The sequence below is a fragment of the Mytilus trossulus genome, unplaced genomic scaffold (assembly GCF_036588685.1).
Source record: "Mytilus trossulus isolate FHL-02 unplaced genomic scaffold, PNRI_Mtr1.1.1.hap1 h1tg000210l__unscaffolded, whole genome shotgun sequence".
Taxonomy (NCBI): domain Eukaryota; kingdom Metazoa; phylum Mollusca; class Bivalvia; order Mytilida; family Mytilidae; genus Mytilus; species Mytilus trossulus.
Genome location: NW_026963310.1, coordinates 3,258,948 through 3,276,539, shown reverse-complemented (window position 1 = coordinate 3,276,539; position 17,592 = coordinate 3,258,948). Strand labels below are relative to the sequence as shown.

General features: G+C 31.0%; 1 long non-coding RNA gene across 1 annotated transcript; it reads left to right on the top strand.

Moving 5' to 3' along the window:
• The first annotated feature begins 1,050 nt into the window (after positions 1-1,050).
• On the top strand, positions 1,051-13,638 carry LOC134701020 (uncharacterized). Its single transcript, XR_010104013.1, has 3 exons — positions 1,051-1,154; positions 12,781-12,859; positions 13,364-13,638. It is a non-coding gene; the product is annotated as an uncharacterized LOC134701020 (long non-coding RNA).
• Positions 13,639-17,592: the final 3,954 nt, after the last annotated feature.

The following is a 17,592-nucleotide window of genomic DNA, read 5'->3' as shown; positions in this document are numbered from 1 at the left end:
AACTTTGTGTAGTTTACAAAATGAAATACTTTGAACTAATTTGATCAGAACCTGTGTGTTTGGGCGTCATCCTTAATACATTACTATAATCTCTAATTAGACAGGTTATATGCTATGTTCTAAATACAGAAGTCGATATGATTTAATCGATAACAGCAACAAACAAGAATTCATTAAAAAAAATATAAGGTGTGTACTATCACAACATACTTATTATATTTGACTTTATCATAATAATTTCTGTGTATGTGTTGATTTGAATTGTTAAGTCAGATGTGAAATTTGCTTACACAATTTTGTCTGATAAAACACAGTAACATATAAAAGCTGTTTAAGTATCCAGTCATGAATATGACAGCTTTTTCACTTCGATAGGTAGAGATGGACTTTGTGAGTTTTTGTTGACTTACCCTTTTTACATCGGAGTTCGATATTTTCGGTATACTCATTCATGGTAACAAAGATATTGTGATTAAAAGAATACACCAACTTTGTGGAGTTAACCATTGCGTATATAAATCATGGAGGAACTGAATCGCTTCAGTCTTAACGGATTGCAATTTTCGTGATCCAACTGATTTTCTTTAAATAAATTAACGTTAACAGTTTAGTAAAATAATTGATAATTACAAAGTATAGTAAGAATCATTGACGGTGAAATGTTCGAAATCATTTAATAAATCTATTTATCAAAATCCATCTACGATTTATAAAAAAAAGACAAAATTTAGATTAAAAAAATATCTGAAAGTCAAATTATATTTCAACAGAACCGTTGATAAAATTAATTCTTATTCATGATCGGAAACAGACATACTTGATTCGATAAACTCTTATGCTTTTGAATACTCAACATAAATATTAAATCCGTTTAAAACATACAACATGTTATGCAGCGAAATATGTAAAGATATCAAATTTAAAAATGTACAATGCATTACAATGTACATGGTTTTTCCGTCAATGTGAAATCAAAGTCATAGTATGTGTAATATACAATATATCAATTGTATATATAATGATTGCGTGCTAAGTTGGTAAACCATTCGACGTCATTTTATACATACATACATATGTTCTAGACAAATTTTGAAGTTCTAATAGTATGGCCATGTACATGTGGATTATTCTTCCAATGTTTTGTTATTATTTATGTACGTATTTCTATTGTGATATAGAGTTATATCAAAGCTGTATATTAATTCATATTAAGTCAATAATATTTCTATAACTATTTGTTAAAGTAACGACACATGTTATATTTTGATTTCTTCAGATTACGCGTATTTGTTTTTCACAATTGGTGTTGTTTACGTATGACACAAAGCTTATATATAATAAACGCATCTTGAATATATATTGCGCATCTATGGTCGAACGTACTTGTTAAACCATGTTTCGTTTTTGACAAAATAAAAAAGAACAAAGATACTGTAAACGAATTTAATAAAAATTGGTCGATACTCATCATGCTGATTTTTTTTTATTTCAGGATTTTAAATATTTTACATTGAACATCACTGAACATTTATTGTTTGTCAAATTTGGTTCTAGATAATATAAAAATATAAATATATTGTGTTAACGAGAGTAAATTTGAAAGCATCGGTGCAGATAGTTATTTACAATTGTATACATTAAATTCCTTTTGATCAATATGGGGAATTTATAGCCTCTATATATTTGCTTATAAACTTTAACTAAGTTATTCAAAATTTAAAAAGTCATGTTCACCGTTTTAAGGTTAATTTTTTAATTTTCAAATTGTTCTGTTCAACGTGTTAATAATGTTATATACGGGATCCTTAAAACACTGATCATTAAACATGTTAATGACGTGAAACAAGTTTGGTAAACTTAAACATCAAACATCAAAAGTAAATTGACACACAGTCAACTTGTCTTTTTATCCATTTGATCAGTTAAGCCTTTTAAACAGATTTTTATAGTTCGTTCTTATGCTGTACTGTTATACCACTGTCACAGGTTAGGGGGAGGGTTTGGGATCCCGCTAAACTGTTTAACCCCGCCACATTATTCAAGTATCTGTCTGTCACAAGTCAGGAGCCTGTAATTCAGTGGATGTCGTTTGTTGTATGTGTTACATATTTGTTTTCTGTTCATTTTTTTTAATATAAATAGGGCCGTTAGTTTTCTCGTTTGAATTGTTTTACATTGTCTTATCGGGGTCTTTTATAGCTGACTATGCGGTATAGGCTTTGCTCATTCTTGAAGGCCGTACGGTGACCTATAGTTGTTAATGTCTGTGTAATTTTGGTCTCTTGTGGACAGTTGTCTCATTGTCAATTATACCACATCTTCTTTTTTATATCACATTTCATACTTTAATTGCGTACAACCACATTTTTCTCTATTCGTTTGGCATGCATGCAATATTTTTTCAAATATCTTATTTGCTATTTAAATTTTTATTTTGGTTATTATTGTTTCAAAATTTCAAATCGTTCAGAATTATATTAGTCTGATTTTAGTACTAAGATATGATCAAATAGCTGTACTTAAGGCTTCTCGATATTGCATATGTTATTTTACCCTACAATTGTGTATCGATATTCTGATTTTCGGAAAGTTACAGGTGTCTATTCAAACTGACATGCAAATGAACTAGTTTTACATTATAAAATACAATCTATTGAAACTATATCTTTGTTATGGTTTTAAAACAGATTTTAATTGAAATCCTAAAGGAAAACAAATAAATATGTTATTAGTTACATGTCGTGATAGTGATTAAAATCATTACAAGATACTTCAAGTTGCAGATTATAATATAAGTTTCGTATACAAGAATGTTCGACTGCAGTTTATTAAAAAAGAAAAAAAGAATCCAATTTTCAATTCGCGTCATTTTAGTAACATAAAACCAAACTAATACATATGTATATTATCTAATCGATAATTTTTTATTGATGACTATATTAACAACCCAATATTCACAACATGTAAAAATATAAACGGTTCTCAATTAGCTACATTTGTATATAGACCAAAATATTTGGTACAAATTGTTGATAATAAGCCTTTTTTTTTCTGTGTGTGGTATTAAATTAGCGTTTTGAATGCTATAAATAACTTATTACATTCAGAATTTCCATTATTAAATATAAATGCTAGAATAGATAAATACAGTAAACAATTTAAAAGCTTGGTCATGGATAATATTAAAACCCATTTATTAAGAATACATGATAACATTTTGATAACATGATATCATTCTTATGTTGTAGAACTTTGAAAAAAAATGAAAAGAAATCTTCTAGAGTTTCTTTCAAATGAGTGCCCTGATTGATAAACTGCTTATACTCTGTGATTTTTGTCATACACATACACGTACTTGTATATTTGACCTATTGTATGTGTCTCTTAAAATATATGATGTTATTTGCATTTAGTTTTAGATATATTTATAAGCACTCTGTACCGTTGTCGCAAATGTTTTTGTGTTCTTTCCTCATAATACTTATTCATACGAGGTCGTTACATCAGCATTATCAAAAGACACATACCATTTGTTAGTGAACGTATGGATATTACTATTGGCTTGGATAAAAGGTGAATAAACATGCTCCGCGATGCGTGGAAGTCTTTCTGCATTTATTTGTTTAATCACTCCCTTATACAATTGAAGAACGGGTTTATCATGATCTAGGCTTGTTATGTTATTTGTTTATTCGTCTATCAAGTAACTTATAAGTTGAGAAGTTGAACTTTTCCTCTTAACTATTCTTTATTGGTTTGAGGTAAAATCAATTACACTTACAATTTATAACAGGAGTATAGAAATTGACAGACATCAGTGGCTATAACTTAAGCGTAATAAAGAAAAAAAAGTAATTTAGGAATGTTCACTTGAAATACTTCAAACGGATCCTTGTTACTGGCACACATATATGAATATCCTTTGCTTGGCTTTTTGTGAAACTGAAATAGACAAGTACATATATCGATATCTGATCAGAGTTAGCGATTTATCAAGTGCAGTTCTTATTATTTAACAATTTGTTATATCAACATTTATTCTCTAAGCAAAACAAAAGAATTTAAAAATTACACCTTTTAACTGAGAAAAAAATTATGATACAACCTACTTCAAATTCTTCTAGTAAAGAACATTGATTGTTTATTTTTTTCAAATTCAGGTCTTTGATAGCCGACTGTTGTTTGGTTCGGGTTTTTCGCATTGTTAAAGTCCACACAGTTGCCTATTACTGCTTTTATCCCATTTGTTTAAACTGTGGTGAAAAGGTCTATCATTTGCAATCATATCAAACCTTCCCTTTTTACCTTACACTCATAAATGCATCCTTAGTGAACTCTACCTTTATTGTTATTTTATCACATTCAGAAGTCGGTTTCACCAACAAAATACGACTAAGAATGATCGTGAGTAAACTGAATTGTTCGTGACTTACGATCAATCTTAGTCGTAAGTTTTTTGTGAAACCGACTTTAGGTCATTTGTTGAAAGTAGGTAACTGTTTATTAATTATATGATTTTATTGCCTGAAATTCACTCATTTGCCCTGTCTGTTCCGATGTTCATAATGACAATCTTGTTTCTAAATCGATACATTTATTCATCTGACCATCACACATTTGATCGCTGCAGTATGTGAATGAAGATATGTATATAAAATAAACATAAACATATATATGACTATCCTTAAAAGGTCTATAATTTCTTAAAGAAAGTTTCAATCATTTCAACATTTTTTCTTATCAACAAAAATGTTTCAAAAGGAGATTCCCAATATCTCAATGTACATTCAAAATACTCATGAACTATGGTATTACTGAAAAACATGTATTCTAAATAACTGTTCATTTTATATTGAGTTTAAGCAAAGCCAATCACTAATAGGCGAGTGTAATATTAGAAAAAGACGTCTAGTTAAGGTCTTTAATGCACCCACCTAACACACGGCTAGTTTCTTTTTTAAATGAAAGAATAATGATTTAACTTTGATTTTTGCACGGTCGTCACAAAATCGTACGATGCATTTTTTTGTAAAATTGACGTTTATTTCGGAAATCAGTTGAAAGTTATAAAAATAAGACATGTTTTTCAAGCAAAGGAAATTTGTCGTATCTCTTCTTTTAGACAGAATAATTAAGTGAATTATATTCTCAGAATAATGAAAAACAATATTTCCAACTGTAAGTCCGCATGCTTTTGCTTTCCTTCTGAATATTTGACATTTTGTACGAAACTGTTTATAATCTAGACCTTTTCGGATCTACAATTAAATTTTTATTAAATACTTTTGCACTTTATCCGTTTAAGAACACATCAACTTACTCATCAGTTATCGTTTTTTATTCAAGATCAAGACTTCATCTCAACATTTCTTAAAAGCACGAATTTCGGTAATTTTATGATGTTGGGTAAAATCACTATAGTTTCCAGAATCCCTTATCTATTTCGTTATCGTTTGTTTACTGAGTATATAAGTCGATTTCCATGTACTTAATAGTGCTATTAGAGTCCGATAAATCATATTTAGACGGGTCTATTTCTATCTTAAACTTCAGTGTAGCTTAAACAGATATAAAATCGTCCGAAATTAAGATCAAATCAAAGTAAAACATAGTTTTTGAGTTCTGAAGAATTCACCTCTTTCTAAATAAGGAATCGTATCGAAAAATTGTGGGTCAAAGGACTAGGGGCTATAAGGGCCATTTTTGGCCCCACCCTCAAATATCATTTAATTTGTCATGGTGTAAGTCTATACCATAGACCTTCTGAAAATAATTGAATTTTGGGTCTAGCTCGTTTATTATGTTGCCTAGCAACCACTGTAATGGCGGAGTTAAACTCATGAAATATAATTATTATACAGCTTTAATATATCTATATTTGCAATTGAACCTGTTTAGCATGTAGTGAACTTTACACTTGTACACTATCTAAATATTACATAATTAAATGCACATTTTTGCCAAATTCACTGTTGTTTCTCCCTAGCAACACATCTGTGCCCATGGCAACCGCAATTTGTTTTCTATTTTACAAGATTTACTTTTTATATATTGCAACAGAAAGGCAAATTAAGATGCAAATTGTAAAAAGAAACAAACTCCAAGGTAAATATTAAGAGGGAAAGCAATATTGAAACATCAACAAACAAAACACCGGGTATTGCTGATATATACAGATTGTGCAGCTAGTGCTGGTTGGGGTCTCACTTATCAGCGACAAGAAGAATAATATAAAGACAAGACACATTTAGCGCTAAGAAATCTTAATATTAATTATCTTAAATAAATAGATACAGACACATGCATTAAAGGGTGTTTTCAAAAGTCAGTGTATTTCCATTCCAGTAGTTATGTTTCAGGAAGGGGTTGTGGTTGAAGGGGGCACTTATATTAAAAACTTTTTAAGCTTGAATAAGCGAAAAGTTAAGAAAACTATCAGATATATATGATAAGGACAATAAAGTTCCCATAACTTCTTTGACTGTCAACTTCTTTGGTGTTCGTGCTGTGTCTTTATCAACCAATTTTTCTTTTTTGACACTTAAGTATTACTTTTTTACATGAAACCACATGAAACCAAATCAATATGGGAAAAGGTAACTTTTTTCATACGCAATTAAAAAATGTAAAACTGGGTAAGGTAACAAAACAGCGGCACCCCTGTCAATTAAGTATTGAAGAACAATGGCAAGGAAATCCTGAATTGGGACAGGCCCAAAAAATCAGCAGGCTTAAACATGTTATTTTGAGATCTCAAACCCCCTCTCCCTTTACCTCTAGCCAAAGTAGAAAAAAATCAAACACACAACAATACGCACAGTTAAATTTACTTCAAAAAAATCTGAGTCTGATGTCAGATTAAACTACCTTGACCGAACAATTGAACCTGAAGTGAGACACAAGGACAATCGAACGAACAGACGAACATGCGCACGGACACATTTTAAAATTTACACTTTTTTTTCACGCATGATTATAAAACTATTCAAAACAAAACCTTTAAAAAGGTAACAGACATGTAGTATGCTTACAGACTTCAGGCTCTTGTTTCTATGCATGGAAAGGTCAAATATCCATATATATATACATTTGCGAAATCAAATTTACAGATCTTACATTGTTGGGTTGATGTTTAGACGAGTTGTATATACATAATGTACACAGCCATGTATCACCATCACTGCTGGCCTGTTGATCCAATGGATAAATCTGTTGTAGAGTTGTCACTGGCTCAGACGTACTTATTTATATATAATACATGTATATACAGATATATGGATAGTCTACCTTATGACGTTTCCGTTTTCTTACCATCAAATTTTATAGAACTTGTTCTCTATGCTCATTACCAACAAAGACACATCCAATTGGAATATAGGTAGTTTCATTTTCAAAATAATTTTCGTGTTTCTCGCCAATTATGGAAATTTAAGTAAAATAATCTTAAAAATTCGCCCCCTCTCCTACCCCCTTTTCATAACATAAATCATGGATCCGACCCTAATACCAGAGAGAGAAGATTGCCCCATTCAAACAACAGATTTTGAATTGATGATTAGCAATAACATAAGAAATGTACAGATTTTGTTATATTTAAGGTCTATCTAAAATTTCATAATTAAAAAAAAAAGTATCCTCTAAGTTTATTGACTCCCTTACACATGAAGTTCATTGCTTTTGGATTTTTTAAAGAAATTTAACTAGATATACTTACGAAAATATTATTAGGAATACACTTTACATTCATAAACAAAAAAATAAGTTTCTATAGGCATAAGAATGTATAAACTAAACTTTGTTAGATGAAAAGGTCCAATTTGGACGGCAAATTTCAGATTTTTATTGCTCCGCTTGGCTATGAAAAATATAAAATAAACTATCGCACCAACCTTGCACCAAAAAGATTTTTTATCCGAAGTTTGATATGTATGAACTTGTCAAAATGTTAAAATTTCTTATTGGTGCAAGCATGGTGCGGTGGTCAAAATTTAGAAAAACCATCAAAATTTCTGTATTTTTGCGTATTTTCCCAATTATGACGTCATTTGCACCTACCATTGTGACGTCATAGAACCTTTTTTAGTAAAATAAAAACATTTTTTTTAAAACATTGACTCAAATTCTAATAATTTATGGAGAAAAATCTGCCCTGTTAGAATTTTTATTATCTTGTAAATCTGGGGCCATTTTAGGCCATTAAAGCTCCTACTCACAGCCAAGTTCACAATGAAACCATTCCTATGCTAAAAAGCAAAAACCATCTATTGATTAACACAGATATGCATAGTCTGTCATGTATTTACTATGTTTGTATTGTTATGAGTTACAATTTATGACAAAAATAAGCAAAGACCCATCAAAACAACATCTAATAAACAAATTTAATAATACTTTTAGATATTTGGATGATATTTTCGCTCTCAATAATGACGACTTCAGTATGTATATTAATGAAATTTATCCTGGTGAACTTACTTTAAATAAAGCTAATACTAGCAATGACCACTGCCCTTTCCTCGATCTTGATATCTATATCACTAACGGAAAGCTGAATACTAAAACTTATGATAAAAGGGATGATTTTTCATTTCCTATCGTTAATTATCCGTTTTTAGATGGTGACGTTCCCGTGTCACCATCTTACGGTGTTTATATATCTCAACTTGTACGATTCGCTCGTTTATGTAGCAATGTTATAAAGACATCATTCGTAAATATAACTCAACATGCAGACTTCTTATACGTTCAGGTATTTCACATCCATTTTTTTATGGAAATATTCTTTATAAAGCACACAGGTGTCAGTATTCACCTCATAAACTCACAAAACCTTTGAATAGACTTATTAAGAAGGGATATAATTACGATACTGTTGTCAAGTCATTAAAGATTGCATATTTTGGCGTTAATATTGAGTCACTGATAAGGTCTTTGCGTCGGAACTAAACACATTTGTTCTAAAAACAGTTGTTGGCATGACACGGGTTATGTTCTTCTCATATATGTTATGATGGTATGATACTAAACCCCTAACGGGAAGGATTGTGCCTGATGTTCATATGATGAAATCATAATCTTTCAGTCAGTTTAATTGAAGTCTGGAGCTGGCATGTCAGTTAACTGCTAGTAGTCTGTTGTTATTTATGTATTCTTGTCATTTTGTTTATTTTCTTTGGTCACATCTTCTGACATCAGACTCGGACTTCTCTTGAACTGAATTTTAATGTGCGTATTGTTATGCGTTTACTTTTCTACATTGGTTAGAGGTATAGGGGGAGGGTTGAGATCTCACAAACATGTTTAACCCCGCCGCATTTTTGCGCCTGTCCCAAGTCAGGAGCCTCTGGCCTTTGTTAGTCTTGTATTATTTTAATTTTAGTTTCTTGTGTACAATTTGGAAATTAGTATGGCGTTCATTATCACTGAACTAGTATATATTTGTTTAGGGGCCAGCTGAAGGACGCCTCCGGGTGCGGGAATTTCTCGCTACATTGAAGACCTGTTGGTGACCTTCTGCTGTTGTTTTTTTATTTGGTCGGGTTGTTGTCTCTTTGACACATTCCCCATTTCCATTCTCAATTTTACTATGTAGGTAAACTCATGAAGATACAGTTGTATTGTCACAGTGGGAAAACGAAAAGATGAAGTTTACAGAAGACCGGTCGATGAATATGAAAAAATATGAAAACATCCTATTTGAAATTACAAAATATCATAAGAGTTACTACCAATTATACCGACCAGTCGCTTCTAATGTACCAACGAGGGCAGTAGATTTACAACTCATTTTGATTTGTCTGTATATTTGCAAATGTATAAAGCCTTAAGCCAGTTACACAACTTCATAAGGTATCCCCTGAGGAGCAAACTCAAGCTGTATTGTGTGTTACTACTTACATCTCCTACAATGATCTGATTTACAAAATAACTCATGACAATTTTTACTATTAAATCTTTATACCATCGACCTTGCATCGCTAAACATTTGAAATCAGAATGTAGAGAGCCATTTAATTCTGAACATAAAAAAGATTTTACTAACATTTCGACGATTAAAGATGACGTGCCTGTACACAAGGAGGTATTCTGGTTAACAACTTTAATTACTTGATCAATTAACCGGGCTTAATTTCTGCCCGAGGATCGCCGCCGAGAAAACTACACAACATATTATCAGCTTCAACAAAAACTAAAAGTATATGGTCAATTTATAGTTACATGTATACAGCATTAACAAGTCTTAGGTGCATCCAATATATACAGTAGATCTAAAATTTTGTCATATGCCGTAATGAAGGAAAATTACTCGTTTAAAATGACTGTGATATACAGTCTGTCAAATTTAAAGATCTGAGCAGTGACTGCGAAACTGTTTGCAAGCACCTTATGCAGCTTCTAGTATTTTACGGAAGCAGATAAAGGGTAAAGTTGTAATCCAATCAAATGAATATATATAATCTAAAAACATTTCACTGGATTATTCAATTGAAATTAGGCCACCTGCTTTAAAAACATTTCTGTATTATCTTTTGGATGATGGCGCATCTGCGGCAGTAAATAAAGCGTACGATATTCATATTGACAAAGTTCTTAGATGTATAGTAGAAGTAGAAGAAGAATGTATATTATCTATAAATATTTTTTTACTCTTTTTCATTTAGGTTTTATTATTACAAATGCACCGTATTTATGGACACACCTTTGATAACTATTAAAAAGTTTGACTGCTTAGGAGATTAAAAATTGAAAATGGGGCATACATTCTAAATGGCACTATTTTTCGTCTGGGGTCAAAATTTTACCCAAGACAATGTCGACCTAACTACAGAAACAATAAAAGTTCTCCGTATGACTTTGGTTGCTAAAAGGCAACATCGGTCCGGTATTATGTCATCCAACTTTTTACAAGATTTGATCTGTTCACGCATTTGTATAGGTATAGGGGGAGGGTAGGGATTTCCGAAAACATGTTTAAACCCGCCGCAGTTCTGCACCTGTCCAAATCAGAAGCCTCTGGCCTTTCTCAGTTTTGCATGATTTTGTATTTTAATTTCTTGAGTATATTTAGAAGCTTAGTATGACGTCCATTATCATTACAAACTAGTACATTTTTGTTTTGGGGCAAGCTGAAAAACACCTCCGGTTTTTGGAGTTTCTTGCTGCATTGATGACCTATTGGTAGTCTTCGGCCGTTGCCTGCTGTTTGAACGGGTTGGTGTTACCTTGTCCGCCGTTTGAAGCGGTTAAAGAAGATATAAAAAAGTAATACTTAGTTCCAAAGAAGCCGAACTTCATCACTAGCGTAATTAAAAAAATTACAAACTACTTTGTCAAGTGTTGTTTGATTAATTAGATATCTCAAGATACACGGCAGCCGACTAAAGTAAAATCAAAAACAGTTTAAGTTCTTGTCTATTCGTTTTTAATGCGTTTTGTTATTTGATTTTGCCATGTGATTATGGACTTTCCGTATTGATTTTCCTTTGAGTTCAGTATTTTTGTGATTTTACTTTTTGACGTACAATGAGTGATCATATTTTCCTTGTGATGTTTTATATTAAAATTGTCACAATTGTTTTCATATAAATATACTAGTAGCACTTTACTCATTTAAGTAATGTTAGTTAGTACTCTTATCAAATCTGATTTAGTGAAGTAAATAGAATTGCGGTATGATCCAGACTCAACATATTGCACTATGGTTGTCTGATCTTGAAGCGGCTTGCAGGCTTTCAAACTAACAGGAGACCATACCAATTTTAATGTACAGCTCATCATGGGACTTTTCTTAACAATTAAAAATACGTCATATGTTATATTTCCCCTTGCTTCAAATATTTTGTTTCGGATTATTTATATCAAATTTGCAGATATATGTTTGTAAATATGTTCAATCAAATGATATGGAGGTATTATCAGATTAAGATAATGCAAGGGCGACTACACATACATTTGTGTGATTTGATGGTTGATTTTCAAAGACTCCGAGAGAAAACGTTACGTAACATGAGTTACCGTTAAAATCAACCAAAATCAATTAATACTATGTTAGAAATATATCTTCCCAACAGTAATACACCATTCCTGTACAATTGTTTCGATTTTGCATTTGTTTTGACTCGATTTTTTTTTACTGGAAGTATCCGTGAATTGAAATTGCACCCATGACATTTGACCTCCATTTAAAAAAAAAACCACCATAATTTCTTTTTACGACCGGGATATTTAGAAAGTACACATTTTTAGCTTTTCAGTGATATATCATTTAGCCGTTGTTAGGTAGGTGCATTAAAATAAAAATTTGGCTCTCGTATCACTCGCCTATAAATAGCACATCTGTCTTCTAAGGGTTTTGTTCAAGCGTCCTTGTGAGTTATGTTCTTTGTTCTGTTTTTCATGTGAAGAATAGTGACACATCTACACTACTCACATTCTAAACATTAGAAGTTTTCATTCTCTTCCAATAAAATGCTATCCAATATTAACCTATGAAAGCAACAATTCAGTAAACTTAATTAGTATCAATGAGTAACAAAACGTTTCCCTACAGTGATTTCCATCTGAGTGAATCAAATTGTCGCACATTATATAGATGCATAGCTGATTATCAAATTTATATGTATTCATTTCATTTTTTTAAATTAAGGTATTATAGTCAGAGTTGAGACAAAATACCTGAAATCGTATTTGCAGATATTAGGACTGCAAATATCTTCCTGATATTTTCGTTGATATATTTGAATTTAATTAACGTACAGCATTTTATCTCTTTCTTTATAGTTATTCCAACTGATGCTAAATATTGTTATGATACGTATCCAATGGGTAAAAGATACGAGACCTGTGTAGAAGATTCAGAGTAAGTTTTTGCCTTGAAAATATGAATTTATAGTCAATACCTTAACACTGAAAACAAACAGATGGTTGTTATCTTTATGTTTTAAACGCGTTACGATTTAATTAAATGTAAAAAAAAGAGAGAGAATCATCAGTTCACACAAAATTCTGATAGTGACCTTTAAACAACTTGTATTGCTTTATTATATCTACTAGGATTTTAATATATTTTTATAGCTATCTCAATTATATATAAATCTACCAGGTTATCTGAAATAGTTTGGCTTATTAGCTAAAAAAATTACGATTTTACTGAGAGGTACATATAAACAAGTTTAACAGACAATACAACTGATTTATATTTTCGTTACAATTAGATAGATAATCGTTAGAATGGTTATTGTAATATTAATCTATTGCATTGAACAAAATATGTTTCCTAACCGTTTTATTTGTATTTGAATAGATTATTAGACATTATAACGATAATTCAAAAATGTTTTGATCAGAAATGTTTTTTTTTCAGAATGAACTTTGCAAAAATATTCTGCAGTGTTGTCATTTTTGCGGTACTTGCAATCCCGATTTCATTTTGTATAAGTAAAATATTTCGAAGCCGGGGATATTGATGAAACACAGATACCGATGAAACGTGACGCTCCTCTTAGAACAAATTGGACATTATTTTTGGTAGCAAATCACATTTTCATGATATTTCGAGACTGAATAGAGATGCTGTTAATCAGAAATCTGTTAATTGTTTAAGTTGACTATATAAGACTATCAGGTTAACTTGATTGTTATATATTTTCTATAAGATTATAAGAATAAAAGTATAATATTTTTGTTTTCCTTTATAGTTGATATAAAAACAATATCAAAATTACATTCCATATTTTATTTAATCCACATTTACTAAGTCGGGTGTGTCTATTTTTTTGTGTTGGTCTTTGTATCATGTATTCGGGTTTTATTTTCTGTAGTTAGTTAATAACTCAGTTTTATAATGTATATTTCTTTTTCGAACTTTTATGTCTGGGCGTCACTGGTCTTGTGTGGACGAGCCGCATGTTTGATGTATTGAATTTTAAACCTGATGCCTTTTGTTATCTATTATTCATGTTTTTCTTTGTCTAATATGTTCTCTTATTAATTTGTATTGTAGTCCTGTAATATTATGTTGTCATTTTAATGTTATATCTAACATTGCCATTTACATGTAAGTGCAAGGTTTGTCATGACACAAAACCAGGTTCAACCCACCATTTTGTTCTTTGAAAATGTCCTGTACCAAGTCAGGAAAATGGTCATTGTTATATATATCATAGTTTGTTTCCGTGTGTGTAACATATTTAACCTTGTGTTTCCTTTACGTCGTTTGTTTTCTCTTATATTTGAATGTGAATTCACATTACTATAAGACGTGTCACGATATCTATCCCAAATACATATATTTGTTATTTTCATCGGATTTTGTCTCATGCTTAGTCTGTTTCTGTGTGCGTTGTATTTTACTGTTGTGTCGTTCTTTTCCTCTTATTTTTAATGCGTTTCCCTAAGTTTTAGTTTGTAACCCCGATTTCGTGTTTTGTTTATATATTAACTAGTTTTGAACAGCGGTATACTACGGTTGCCTTTATTTATATCACATTAGGATAAATTGCATAATTTGTAAAGCATGAACACTTTTCTATTACAAGCATATGCCTGCTTTCTCCGTATATATAATTTTGAACAAATGATTATGCTTTAGGTTGCGAATTTTTTAAAGGAAGATAACAAACAGCTCAATATGTACTTTTTTGTCTTTGTTTATTGTATTTTGCTATGATATTTAAATTGCATCAGTTTTATAGAGCACTACGGTATAATTTGATAGTTTAAACTTAATATAGAAAAATGGCCGTTGTTAACTGCACCATTTCCAATTGCAATACCAATACATCTGGGTGTCCTTTTTTTCAAGTTACTTGATGCGACAATAGAAGGGTCTAAAAACAGCACAAACAACATTTTCCAAAAAAAACAAAAAAAGTCAAAAAGTATATTTAAACAAAACGCATTTGACAAACAGGTCGAACAACTAATGTTCTTTAACCCTGCTGACTGCCATTGGCAATTGCCAAATAAAATTGATAACAAGATGTAACAAAATGGATCTTAATATAGCTTTAATGCTAAACAGATACGATGTTATGCCATAAACATACGGTGTCAATGTTTTTTTAGTACACCAGGTCTCTTCAGTGATGTTAGGGATCGAAACGGTATTTGGAAGGCCATATAAAAAGTACCCTCATTTTTAGAAAAAAGTACCATCATTGTTTAGATAGACTCTTGAAGACTCTCCCAAGAGTCAATATAGGATGAACGGATCATATAAACCTGAGGGAAAATATGATACAAGCCCAAACGAAAAATTGTAAACGAGTCTAAATTGAAAACAACGTTCAAACCTATGAATAAGCAATTTGTATACGTGTGCATGTAAAACAAATTTCGTTGTAGAAGGGTCTAAAAAAAGCACAAACAACATTTTCCAAAAGACCAAAAAGGTGAAAAAGTATATTTAAACAAAACGCATTTGACTAATAGATCGAACAACTGATGCTCTGTAACCTTGCTGACTGCCATTGGCGATTGCCAAATGAAATTGATCACAAGATGTAACAAAATGGATCTTAATATAAATTTAATACTAAACAGATAAAAATTAACTGGTGGCCACGATGTTATGCCACAAACATACGGTGTCAATGTGTTTTTAGTACATCAGATCTGGATTACGACAAAAAATGTCTCTTCAGTGATGTTAAGGATCGAAACGGTATTTGGAAGGCCATATAAAACGTACCCTCATTGTTAGAAAAAGTACCATACATGTTAAGATAGACTCTTGAAGACTCTTTTAAGAGTCAATATAGGATGAACAGATCATATAAACCGGAGGGAAAATATGATACAAGCCTAAACGAAAAAATATAAACGAGTCTAAATTAAAAAAACCCGTTCAAACCTATGATTGCGTTGGAATATAAATATTTGCACTTTTTAAATGTTCTTAGGTGAAATTTCAAAAGTATGTTCCCATAAGTAGAGAGTTTACAACTGTATTTATACTTTTTTCAAAATACAACAAATATCTGATATCAAAACTCAACTAGTTTGCACTAATTTTACTCTTAACAAATCCGTGTCTTCGACGAACTACTATTATTACTGTATTTAAATATTGCTCAAGAAATAAGCAAGCACTTACGAAACTGAATTTTGAAGGCTGTGCTAATGTATTGAAACTGGACTATCACTGGCAGGCTTTTTGGTTATTGATACAAGTAGCTATCATAAATCTTGTGATCAAGTATTTTACATTTCAGGGAAGAATTTCAGATCCTAGGTGGAAATGCAAAGGAGGTCAAGTTGTACAAATAATCCCTGCTGATACCACCAATATTTCAACTACGGAAAACGTTTACAGAACAAAAAAATATTGTTATTGCAACAGGACAGTACCAATGATAACTACAACAGTTACATAAAGATGGAATAAAAGTGTAACACTTTTATAGACGTTTAATTAATTGTGTGAATTTCTATAAATTTTAAAATTAGTATAATTACAAACATGTTTTATGCAACATCAATAAATGTGTTACACTTTTCCCCAAATCTTGTATAGATTAAGCTACAATTTTCTATGCATCAAAGTACACAAAAATAGCTGTGTATTCTTTGATTATTTAATTTTCTATATATTTTAAACTTTTGATTAATCATATATTTAAAACTTAATGCACGACCATGCATGTACAGTTTTAAAATAAAGTAGTAGATTCAGTAAGACCCCCATTTGGCCCCAAAATATAGCAGTTTTACAAACTTGTGAAAATGTAATCTTTTAGCAATTTATCGAAAAGAAGAATGCTTCTGCTACATACATGTAAATATGGGCTGTTTGTGACAATACAATACAAATATGTCGGATACTAGCATCACGAAGTCATGCTAAATTACAGAAATCTTCCATAATTAAAGTTGAAAGTAGCCGCATTCGTGTTCATTAATAATATTGAAATGTAAGTTGTATTTTATGATAATACATAACATATATAAAGGTTTAGGATGGACACGGATGCGGCCACTTTTATTTTTGACAAAAAACATCTGAAAAGTGACGTTTTTTTGGCATATTTGATATATCTATCATGTTCAAGCTTGAATCGGGGCGTTTTTAATGACCAAATCATTTAAAATCCTTCACATAAATTATTGGAATCAATTTTGATAGACACTTAAGTGTTTAAAATTTGTCCAAATTCTTTTGTCAGTTGAACCTGAAGTTTGAGGCCAAAATCGGACATTACCGGACCTTCTCTCTTCAATTCAAAAGTCAGATAACGCATGCAATCACTGTATTATTTCGGTTTTCGGTTTTTGCTGTGTTTTTATTATTCATCGTATGCCTTTTTAAATGAATAATATTTTAAGCATTGTCAGATATCCTTTGATTTTGTATTGAAAACGATGTACAGTAGTTGTCGTTTGTTTATGTAATTTATACGTGTTTCTCGTTTTTCTTTTGTTTTTATTGACTAAGCAGCTGTTTTTCCCGTTTGAATGATTTCACATTAGTAATTGTGGGGCCTTTGTAGTTTTTTGTTCGGTGTAAACAAAGATTCCGTGTTGAAGGCCTTACCTTGACCTATAATGGTTTACTTTTATCAATTATTATTTGGTTGGAGAGTTGTCTAATTG